This window comes from Somniosus microcephalus, chromosome 2 (genome assembly GCF_052327205.1).
Source record: "Somniosus microcephalus isolate GS21.2 chromosome 2, FLI_Smic_1.0, whole genome shotgun sequence".
In the NCBI taxonomy this organism is placed as follows: Eukaryota; Metazoa; Chordata; class Chondrichthyes; order Squaliformes; family Somniosidae; genus Somniosus; species Somniosus microcephalus.
The window spans coordinates 114199112-114211531 of record NC_140988.1 but is presented as its reverse complement, the minus strand read 5'-3'; the positions used below and the strand labels follow the sequence as shown (position 1 = coordinate 114211531).

Genomic DNA, 12420 nt, shown 5'->3' with positions numbered 1-12420 from the left:
AAAGAAGCCGGATTCTTAGGTGACGGGAGCTCTTGGAGCGGGCGAAGTCCTTCTGGGTCTGGCTTAATGATACCATTGCCTACGCAGTAGCCAAGGATGTTGATGGTCGGTTGCGACTCAACAGATTTAGATTCATTCAAAGTTACGGTGATGGAGGGCATCCCGAAATTTTTGGAGGTTGGCGTCGTGTTCCTGTTGATCGTGACCTGCAATAGTAATGTTATCAAGATAGGGAAAAGTGTCCCTTAGGTTTTCCTGCTTAACCAGGCCATCCATTGCCCGTTGGAAGACAGCCACTCCATCAGTAACCCCGAATGGGTGGCGACGAAATTGGTACAGCCGTCCATTAGCCTCAAAGGCTGTGTACTGCTTATCGGAGACCTTCAAGGGTACCTGATGATAGGCACTTTTTAAATCGTAAGTTGAGAACACTTTGTATTCGGCCAGTTTATTAACCATATCATCAATGCGTGGCAATGGGTAGGCGTCCAAGTCAGTATATTGATTGATGATTTGCGAATAATCAATGCATAGTCGTTGTTTGTGAGGTTTTAGAGGGTTCTTGACGATGACGATTTGAGCCCGCCAGGGCGACGAACATAGTTCGATGATATCCTCTGCTAAAAGTCGAGAGATTTCAGCCTCAATAAAAGATTGGTCTTCCTGACTAAAGCGCCGCGATTTCGTTATTATTGGTTTGCATCGAGGAGGAATACTGGCAAATAATGAAGGTTCATCAAGTGAAGCTGCTGATAATGCACAAAACGGTAATTTAGACGGTATATTAGAAATAGTAAGTCCAGGTTTGGATCCGCCGAACTCAATGGTGAGTTTCTTAGGGCTGGATTTTCAAAAACAGCATAAGATGAGATCACTACATAAGTCCTTGAGCACCGAAAGTCGGGTGGAGGGATATATGCGACCATTAAGTGTCATATCAATAATACAAAAGCCGGAGATTCTGGTATTAAGTGATGACTGAGCCATCGCAATTGCCTGGTCCGATGGGAAGATATGTAGGCCTAGAAATTCACTGGCCTTAGCGCCGCTTTTGAGGCGCTAGAGGGCCTAGCGCCGAAGTTATGGCCAGTTTAGAAATTGACAGGGGCCCTAAATCGGCGTTAGGCCGGTAGCGCTGCGCCGGCACCGATGACGTCATCGGTGTGCGCAGCGTCCCGGTTGCCATGGTAACCCGCCCGAACTCGGAAATTGAGTTGCGGCCGCCTCGCCCGTGGCAGCCGCAAGCAACGTTCTGGCAGAGGTGCCTTACAGAACTTTGCGCCGGCGCATTAAAGGCCCCGCGGCGGCCGGCCGCTTTCCCGCCGGCCGCCGCTCCCTCCCCGGACTTCCCCCCCCCCCCCCCCCAGAACAGAAGCAAGCCCGGCACTTGTCCGAGGTGCCGGGCTCATTTTTAAAAAGATTATCGCGGGCCGCGGCCGGGTGCAGGCAGCTCCTCCTTAACGGAAGGAGGAGGCCTGCAGTTCCCGAGCCTGCCGCACCGCAGCGGGCGCCGCAGCGCTGGAATAGCGCCGCGTGGCGCCAGTTTTGAGGCGCTGAGACCCCTCAGTAGCGCCGGCAGCCGTTTGGGCGCGGCGCTACTGAATTTTTGGCGCGCGCAGGGGGGCTTAGTGCCGGCACTAACTTCCGGCGCTAAAGCCCTCGCTGCGCCAAAACCGAATTTCTAGGCCGTAGTTTCAATTTCGCAACAATCTGTTCTCTAATGAAACTATCAGTACTTCCTGAGTCAATTAAGGCATCTAAGGTATGCTCATTAATTGAAACTTTTGTAGCTGCATGAAACAGGTTCTGTGGGCAAGCAGCTGTAATTGGTGTGGTTGCACAGAGAGTGGCTGAAACTCTAGGTGTGCTTCTTCGGGAGAGAGCTCGAGAGGAAGCTTGATAGGTCCTAGCTGGAGCATCTTGATAGGCCCTAATTGGGGCAGTTCGGTAGGCCTTAGCTGGATAGGCCCTCATAGAGGCTCTTGATTGGCAAACTTTTGCAAAGTGTCCCTTTTTATCGCAATGACTGCAGATCGCATTGCGAGCAGGGCAGAATTTCCTAGGGTGAAAAGAATCTCCACAAAAGAAGCATTCCTTCCTAGATTGCCAAGAGGCTGCTAAAGTGGGGTCATGCTCCTCTTCTTCATCAGAAGTATCATCAGGATTAGATTCCTCCATGATAGGGTTCACCTGAGGCCACTTGAATCGTCTGGTTGCAGTTACAGCAGCAGATCGAGATCTGGGCAGCTGATAGAGGTCTGCATTTTTCTTTGCCAAATCCAGAGAACAAGCCAGGTCAAAAGCCTTTTGTAGCTCAAGTGTTTTACTTTCTAGTAGATGCTGGCGTATAAATGGAGAGGCAATCCCGCAGATGAAAGCATCACAAATCATTTCTTCACGGTACAGCTCAGCCGAGGCTGCCTGAAAGTTACAATCTACGCTGAGCCTGCAAAGTTCTTGAAGGAATTTGTTAATCGATTCCCCTGGCCCTTGTCGGGCTGTGGCCAGTAGATGTCTAGCATAGACCTCATTTGCGGTCTTGGCATATAGTTTTTTTAAGTGCCCGGATCACCTCATCGTAATTATCCCATCCATCAACATATTCAAACACTGTTGGGATCACATAGTTGATAAGTATCCTCAGTTTAGTAGAAGCATTCGCTTTACATTCATCAAGAAAATTCTCAAAAGTACGGTACCAATGCTTCCATACCCTGCCAGTTGCTGGTGCGTTTGGGTCCAAGTCCAGACGAGTAGGTTTAAGGAGGTTTTCCATGATGGGTGGTTCCCTGGATCCTTAACTCCGAGTTTGTCCGAAGGTCTAGTATTTGAGAGTGTAAATACTAAGTTGCTTAAATTGATGTAACAAAAGAGTCTCACACATCAAGGAACTTTAAAGTAAGCTTTAAGCAACTTATAATTATACTATATACAAGAGCGGTCTTCACCATGCCTCTAGGTGAAGCCCTTTTACCATACTGAGCAGTTCAGTATTTATACTAGTCCAAACACAGGAAGTGACGTATGCACAGGAAGTGATGTATGCACAGAGTTCACAGTTAGTGATGTGCACATAACTTCCCGGAAGTTATTTATTATTACACAAAGTATGTATTTAATTGGTCTGCCATTTCTTTGTTCTCCATTATAAATTCCCCTGATTCTGACTGCAAGGGACCTACGCTTGACTTCACCAATCTTTTTCTCTTCATATATCTATAGAAGGGCAATTGGTCAATGTTTCGCAGACCCCCTGGAATATCTCCGTGGACACCCAGGGCTCCACGGACTGCAGTTCGAGAATCACTGTTCTAGGTTACTGAGAGAAGGATGGAAATTGCGGAAGCTCGAGCCACAATCTTCCAATCCTCCTTAGATACGGGGGTGGGGTCAGAGGACTGCAAAAATTATACCCCTGTTCAAAAAAGGGGAGACCTTTAACTCGGCAACTACAGGCCAGTCAGCCTAACGTCGATGGTGGGGAAGCTTTTAGAGACAATAACCCGAGACAATATTAATTGTCATTTGAAAAAATATAGGTTAATAAATGACAGCCAGCACAGATTTATTAAAGGCAAATCATGTTTGGCTAACTTGATTGAGTTCTTTGATGAAGTAACGGAGAGGGTTGATGAAGGTAACGCAGTTGATGTGCTGTATATAGTCTTTCTAAAAGGTGTTTGATAAAGTACTTCATAACAGACTTGTTAGCAAAATTGAAGCCATGGGTTAAAGGGGCAGTAGCTGTATAGCTACAAAATTGGTTAAGAGACAGAGAGCAGAGAGTAGTGGTAAATGTTGTTTTTCCAAAGGTAACTATACAGTTGTGTCCCCCCGAGGTCAGTATTAGGATCACTGCTCTTTGAGATATATATTAATCACCCGGACTTGGTTATGCAGGGCATAATTTCAAAGTTTGCAGATAACACGAAATATAGTAAACAGTGAGGAGGATGGGAACAGACTTCAGGAAGACACAGGCAAGCTGATGAAATGGGCACAGACACATGGCAGATGCAATTTAATGCACAGAAGTATGAGGTGATGCATTTTGGTAGGAAGAGTGAGGAAAAGCAATATAAACTAAACGGTACAATTTTAAAGGGGATGCAGGAACAGAGTGGCCTGAGGGGTGTACATACACAAATCTTTGAAGGTGGTAGGACAAGTTGAAAAGTCTGTTAAAAAAGCATTCGGGATCCTTGACGTTATAAACAGGCAGAGAGAACAAAAGCAAGGAAGTTCTGCTAAACCTTTATAAATCACTGGTTAGGCCCCAGCTGGAGTATTGTGTTAAATTCTGGGAACATCACTTTAGGAAGGACGTCAAGGCCTTCGAGAGGGTGTAGAGAAGATTTACTAGATTGGTACCAGGGATGCAGACTTCAGTCATGTGGAGAGACGAGAGGGGTTGGGGTTGTTCCCCTTAGAGCAGAGAAGGTTAAGGGGAGATTTAATGGCGGTGTTCAAAATCATGAAGGGTTTTAATAGAGTAAACAAGGAGAAACTGTTTCCAGCAGAAGAGTCAGTAACCAGAGGACACCAATTTAAGGTAATTGGCAAAAGAACCAGAGGCAAGATGAGGAGAATTTTATTTTTAACGCAGCGAGTCATGATGATCTGGAATGCACTGCCCGAAAGGGTGGCAGATTCAATACTAACTTTCAAAAGGGAATTGAATAAATACTTGAAGGGGAAAAAATTGCAGGGCCATGAGGAAAGGGCAGGGGAGTTGGGCTAATTGGACAGCTCTTTCAAAGGCGCGATGGGCTGAATTGCCTCCTTCTGTGCTGTATTATTTTATGATTCTGTGAAAGGAGCACACACCTAGCAGAACCAGGTTTTACCTAAATTCCAATCTCCCTGCCCAGAGTAAAGCAGCACCCCGCTCTCCCTAGCCTAGGAAATTCAGGTCTAAAAGATCAACTTGTAACATTTGCATGTTGAATTATCATTGGCCCGCAGGCATCTGTAAGGAATACCTATTATATTCACATGTGATCACATGCTGAGTTGTCATTGGCCTGCAGGCATCTGTAAGGACTACTATTGTTTTGAAGACCCAGGCTAGGGGTCCTAATGCCAGGCTTTTCCCCACTGTGCTGATATGAGTAAGATCACAGACCTAATGTTTAATAAAAGAGTTAAACTGTAATACTCCATTGTCCTGCAATTTATTATTTTTATACAAAGTGTGTAAAACAAGACATGGTGTCAGAATAGGGATTGTAAATGGACATCGTTGGAGCTCTCTTACCTCGAATGAATTGGGAATTTTTGAACTTACATAGAGAATGGCGCAAGTTCAAGCAACACGTGGAGTTGATGTTCTCGGGTCCGTTGAAAAGCAAAGGGGAGGAAGAAAGATGCAGCTACCTACTCCTGTGGATCGGAGAAAAAGGGAGACATTTTTAACACATGGTCTCACCGCGAATGAAGCAAAGGTACTGAAAAGTTATTTTGACCGTTTTGAATCATATGTGATGCCCAAGATAAATATGATATTCGCTAGGTACAAGTTTCAGGAGAAAGTACAAGGAGCTAGTGAGTCGTTTGAACAGTTCTTGACTGAGTTAAAACTGCTGGTAAAAGACTGTGAATATGCAGATAAAGATGAGATGGTCAGAGACCGCATCGTGTTTGGAATACATTCAGCTAAAGTGAGAGAGAAACTTTTGAATGTTGGGTCCGGGCTAACGCTGGACAAAGCTATGGACATAGCTAGATCACACGAGATAGCCCAAGCACAGTTGAAAACCATAACCGGCACCACGAGCAGCTCGCATGAACAGACAGTGCACGCAGTTAGACACACACCAAAAAACACCGCCCAGAGAGCGTGTTTCAGAACAGAAAGAACAGAGAGAGTTCTAAAAATGAGCGACACGGACATAAAACACTTCAAAAACCATGGATATTGTGGAAACAAGGTGCATGGGGAAAAGGAGCAATGCCCTGCCAAAGGAAGGCAATGTGCTAAATGTGGTAAATGGAACCACTTTGCTAAAGTTTGCAGGACTGTTTTTGGATAAGCAGTACACAGTGAGTGACAGCCAAATGCCAGGTAGAGAGCCAAATGCAGAGGAACTGTTTATTGATTCTGTGTCACAGAAAAAACAGATTTCAGAGACTGAGCAAGCCTTTGCCGATATTGAGATAGGAAAACAGGGCACAGAGCTTAGGTTTAAACTAGACACGAGCTCAGGTTAATGTAATTCCTCTGAGTATCACAGCTTGAAGGATGAGTGCGAGCTACAGCCCACCTCACGCAGACTGACCAGCTATGGGGGTGAGCAGCTCATTGTAAAAGGCACATGCGTGATGAAATGCAAGTACAAAGAAAGCGACATGATGTTGGACTTCTGCATTGTTGACACTCGAGGACCTCCAGTGCTAGGTCTAAAGGCATGTTTAGACATGGACCTCGTCAAGCAAGCTAGTGCTATCATTGACAGCACCAGTTGAGAAGCAGAGTCATGGAGGAGTTTGCTGACGTTTTCAAAGGAAACGGACAATTCCCAGGTAAATGCACTATTCACCTTGACCCAGCAGCAACCCCTGTGGTTTGCCCACCGAGAAGGATACCCCTTGCTCTACGTAGTCGCCTGAAGGAGGAGCTGCAGTGCATGGAGAATACAGAAATCATTGTCCGGGAAACAGAACCGACAGAGTGGGTCAACGCATTAGTAGTGGTTGAGAAACCACGTACAGGCAAGCTCAGAGTCTGTCTCGACCCAAGATTTGAACAAGGCTATCAAACGCCCTCACTACCCTCTACCAACGCTAGATGACATCACACCCAAGCTAGTGGGAGCACGTTACTTCAGTGTAATGGACGCACGATCAGGATACTGGACTATCAAGCTCACGGAAGAGTCATCTAAGCTAACAACGTTCAACACACCATTTGGACGCTACCGATTTCTGTGTTTACCATTTGGTCTTCTCAGCTCAGGATGAATTCCAGCGGAAGATCGACGAAACCTATGAAGGCCTCGACGGAGTAGTCACAATCGTAGATGACATTCTTATCTATGGCAGGAATAAAGAGGAACATGACGGGAACCTCTGTGCGATGCTACAAAGATCACAGGAGAAAGGTATCTGGCTCAGCCCCGAGAAAAGCATAATCGGATCCACCGAGATCAGTTATTTTCGGGCATCGCCTCTCAACTGATGGCATTAAGCCAGATCCAGAGAAAATCTCCGCCATCAAGACGATGGAGCCGCCAAAGAACCGCGCAGAGCTAGAGACAGTACTAGGCATGGTTAACTACTTAGCCAAGTTTGCCCCGAGCCTCTCCGAAATCAACGCACCCATGCGTCAGTTGCTCAAACAAACCAATGAGTTCCTGTGGGACAAAAAACACGACACAGCATTTCAGAAAATGAAAAACCTAATCACCAGAGAACCAGGACCAGTTCTTGCCTACTTCAACCCCAACAAAGAGCTCAGACTACAAGTGGACGCGTCAAGTACGGACTAGGTGCAGTATTACTGCAAGAAGGAAAGCCCATCAGCTACGCTTCCAGATCTCTCTCAGTGTAATCAACTATGCTCAAATCGAGAAAGAGCTATATGCAATTCTGTTTGGATGTAAGCGTTTCCACCAGTACGTCTATGGCCGTAAAGTCATTGTGGAATCCGACCACAAGCCCCTCAAGTCAATCATGAGGAAACCACTAGCCGCAGCCCCAACAAGGCTACAGAGAATGATCCTTCAGCTACAGAAGTACGACTTCACAATAATTCACCGTCCAGGCAAAGACATTCCTGTCACAGACATGCTCTCCAGAAAGTCTCTTAGCTACCAGGACAGCAGCCTCAGTGAAGGCATGGATGTGCAGGTGCACATGGTGTACAACAGCTTACCTGTGAGTGACGCAAAACTGAAGGAGATCCAAGCAGGAACAGAGAAAGATGTACAACTCACAATGCTGAGCAAAGTCATACATGAAGGATGGCCTGAGGAAAGGAGGAAATGCCCTCAGAGCATATCTGAATTCTGGAACCACAGAGACAAACTGTCACAAATTAACAGAATCGTCTTCAAAGGGGAGCAGATCATCATTCCTACCAGTCTCAGAGAAGAGATGTTGACAAAAATTCATGCTGGACATATGGGCATGGAAAAATGCAAACAAAGAGCACGTGACATTATGTTTTGGCCCAGAATGTGCAAACACATGAGGACATTGTCGGAAAATGTTCCATTTGTCTAGAACACTGCCCATCAAATGTCAAAGAGCGTATAATACTTCACCGTATCCCAGACAGGCCCTGGCAGGTCGCGGCAACGGATCTGTTCACATGGAACAACGAGGACTACATAGTGACTGTTGATTACTACAGCAGATTTTTTGAACTGGACAAGCTTCACAGCACCACATCTGCAGCTGTGATCCACAAGCTAAAGGCAGCCTTTGCCAGGCATGGCATGGTAGAGACTTTAGTCTCAGACAATGGCCCCCAATACAAATCAAAAGAGTTCGAGTCGTTTGCCAAGGCATGGGATTTCACACATGTCACATCAAGCCCACATTACCCTTAAAGTAATGGCCTTGCTGAAAAAACTGTCCAGGTTGCAAAAACACTCATGGACAAAGCCAAAGCGGACAAAAGAGACCCCTGCATCAGTCTCCTTGAGTACCGCAACACTCCGGTTGACAACTTCAAGTCACCAGCACAGCTGTTGATGAGCCGCAGACTTCGCTCAATCCTTCCAAGCACCAACCAGCAGCTGCAGCTAGAGGTCGTCAGCTGCAAACAAGTGCATGCAAAACGTGTACAGAGACAGCAACACCAAAAGAGATACTATGACAGGTCAGCTAGACTACTGCCGCCGCTGCACAATGGAGAATCCGTCAGAATCCAGGAGCATGACTACTGGAAGCCAGCAGTCGTCATCCAGCCAGCTGACACTGAGCGATTGTATCACGTCCGCACCCCAGAAGGACAGGTGTACCGCCGCAATCGCAGGCACCTCCTGAACACCAAGGAACAACACAGTCATTCTGACGAGAGGATCAGTTCAACAGGCGTGTGATGAACAGAGCAATACACAAAACACATCATACTTACCTGAACCTAAACCTGAACCTGAATTGTTGACCGATTCAGGAGCATGCTCAGTTTCATACCACACAAGGTCGGGACGAGAGGTCAAGCCTAGAGTTATCCTTGACTTGTGAACTGTCAAAGGGTATAGGCGGATCGCTGCCCTAAAAAAAACTGTACATCATTATTGAAACGTTGAGATGTTTTCAGTGCTAGTTAAATGCTGAGTTTACTTATATGTTTATGCTACCGAGAACATTATGTAGAAGAAAGGTTTAAAAGTAATGCATAACATTTTTCTTTTAAAAGAAAGGGGATGTAACATTTGCATATTGAATTATCATTGGCCCGCAGGCATCTGTAAGGAATACCTAATATATTCACGTGATCACATGCTGAGTTGTCATTGGCCTGCAAGCATCTGTAAGGACTACTATTGTTTTGAAGACCCAGGCTAGGGGTCCTAATGCCAGGCTGTTCCCCACTGTGCTGATGAGTAAGATCACAGACCTAATGCTTAATAAAAGAGTTAAACTGTAATACTCCATTGTCCTGCAATTTATTATTTTTATACAAAGTGTGTAAAACAAGACAACTTTTCAAAATTAGTTGGCTGTCACATTTTTACTTTTTTTTTTAAATAAGGGATTGATCCCATAAAATATTAAATGAGTCGAGCACTCTGACATTAGAGAATCATTCATTTTTTTTAAGCAACAACAAAATGTAATGTGGTTTACAAATAACCAAAGAAAGCTGCAGAAAGTGTCCCTCAATTGAACTTTCCTTGCTTGTAACTCGTGTAAGGTGCCTTCTGTCCCTGGCTGCATTAACACAGCACAATTACATTAATCTATGTTTTTCAAAAATCTGTTCAGTTCAATTTTGTTTATTTTAAATGTAATATTTTTTCACAGCCCACTTTTTGTAAATTTGACTAATCCGCTGAATCGATACTTTTGTGTTTTGGGAAGCATGCCAAAATCTTTCCACAGTGGAATACCAAGTTGCAAATAAACAGATATGCCCTGTTAGTCTGGGAAAAAATGCAAGACAACTTAATTATAAAAATGTTTATATAAAGTTGAAGTAAATAGTGTGCAATGATAGACAGGCCTGAAAGGTTCCAAATTTAATTCCCGGTCTGTGCCGAGTTAGTCGATCTCACTTGAGACAACAGTAGGATTGCTACAATTGTCCTCAGCATCTCTGGTAAGAAAAGGAAAAAACTCAGCCAGGGTTCCTACTCCTGCCTAATATCCAGTAACTCTACTGGAACCGCGCATCAATATCAAATGGTAAAAGTTAATCCGAGTGCTATTTGTAATGTCTTGGTTATCACGCACGTGTAAAATTCCTGTGTATAAATTAAGTGCGTTAACACAAAGGACATTTACACAAGCCTTTAACCAAATCATTATGGCACTTTTACATTACTCTTCAGCTACCTACTCCTGTAATGCGTCCTTCCAGCAGCCACTGGCCAAATAAAGGAAAACATCCAGAATTTCTCAGACCAGTAGTGACAAAGATACCTTTCTCACTGTCGATTTTATTGGGTTTGATAAACCTGCTACTGCGATGCAAACTTTTAACACGGACAAACCTTACTTATTATTTTCACGGAGGTGTCCTGACACCACTACTCTGCACATGCACATTGGTAGAGCTGGCCATGACACTGTGGCCAATGTGCGGAATGTTGTTCTCCTCAGTGCAGCCAGTTTAGAGAGAGACTAAATGCACATTGCAAACTAAATGCATGAGAACGGCTCAGTTAGTTCGCTCTCCCAAGATGGAGGTTGCATTGTAAAAGCAGTTAAAAATCACTAGGAGTATGGGATAAACCTTGAGCAACACTCAAACAGCCTGCTGATATTTACTGGCTGAAATCACAATTGGAGAATGTCCACTTGGGCGAAGTACTGAAGGAAAACCTCCATCCATGGAATCAAATTTCAAAGAAAAAGTAGATGCGTGTCCAAAACTTATTACCCCATTGCATTTTTTCAGAAACTATAAAATGATTAGTGATTACATAAAGAAAATTAGTTTTATTTTTTCTTATTTTTTCTTTGTTCTGCTGTCAGTCTGTCCTATGTAATGAACTTTCCATATTGTACATTAAGAAATCCTGCCTGTGTGGGAACTATGTAAAGCTAAATGCTCACAACAGATCTTTTCAAATATCCAGCAACATTTTTCCTTTCGACCTCATTTAGGTCACTATATCACAAAATTATAATCCCAATTTTATACCAGTAGCAGTACTAATGTGCTGTGAAAGTCATGTCACAGAGCAGCTAATTCTCATTCCGCCCCAGTTGCACCATCTCCTTTGTGATGCACGCCAGGTGGTACCCTGACAATAGATGAACATTGCATCAGATCCAATGTTACAATGCCATGATAGGCATTCTTGCTGCCTATATCTAACTACTACCGTGAGTCCACCCCTCAAAATATAGAGAATGTGCATATATGCTGCATGGGTGATCGGGTTATATTGGCTCCACTTAAAGCCTCTAAAACTTATAGCATTACTTACAAATGTACAGCAGACAACACACATAATGCAAAATACACACGAGTTGTTCATTCAGTTCTGGAGGCAGTGTTTCTGTGGCCAAAGTGTCTGAAACAGCATTATTTAATGCACCTTACTTGCATATGCAGACAGGTATAACAAAAGCATTATCTAGCTTAAGGTAGCTGAACTATGAGATATTGATGCGACAGAGATTCTTAATTCTAGGAAAGAAAGGGCACTGGGGAGATATTAGTCAACTATTCAAGATTCTTAAGGGAAAAGATGAGTCGAGACCCAAAGATTGCTGTGGCAGGCCAATGAATGTTGCCCGTTAGACTTGCCTGTTTAATGTCGATGATATTTCGCCTGCAAGTTGCTCAAAGCGCAAGATGGAAACAGTGCAGCGCCCTCTATATGGCATCTGGGATCCGAGTGAAGAGGGCAACTGTGCATCTCCTTAACCAACTGGATTGAAGGATTCTGAAATTAACAGCGCAAAGACTGACAAGGAAGTGTAATTTAGAGTGAGTGAATTCAATGTCAAATCAGGTACAGAAAGAGATGTAAAGAAAGATTGGATTGAGAGAGAGAGAGAGAAAAAACAGCAGAGTGATTATCTTCACAAACATTTTTGTGACCTTCTGCACGGTACACCGGAGCCTCGCATCCGCACGCCATTTACCGAGGCCGCGCACGCGCAGTACCCAACAGTGTGCGGCCTGCAGTGCAGCGTGGGCCACACTTTCTCCATGGGAGAAGGCCAGTCACTGGATCCGTGCTGGCCTGGCAGGGGAGGAGAGGAAATCGGGGGGGGGGGGGGGGGGGGAGGGGG

General features: G+C 44.7%; 1 protein-coding gene across 2 annotated transcripts in view; it reads right to left on the bottom strand.

The window, feature by feature from the left end:
* Window positions 1-12420, bottom strand: part of tll1 (tolloid-like 1) — a 414199-nt gene that overhangs the window by 246908 nt on the left and 154871 nt on the right. The gene's annotated exons all lie outside the window — the stretch shown is intronic.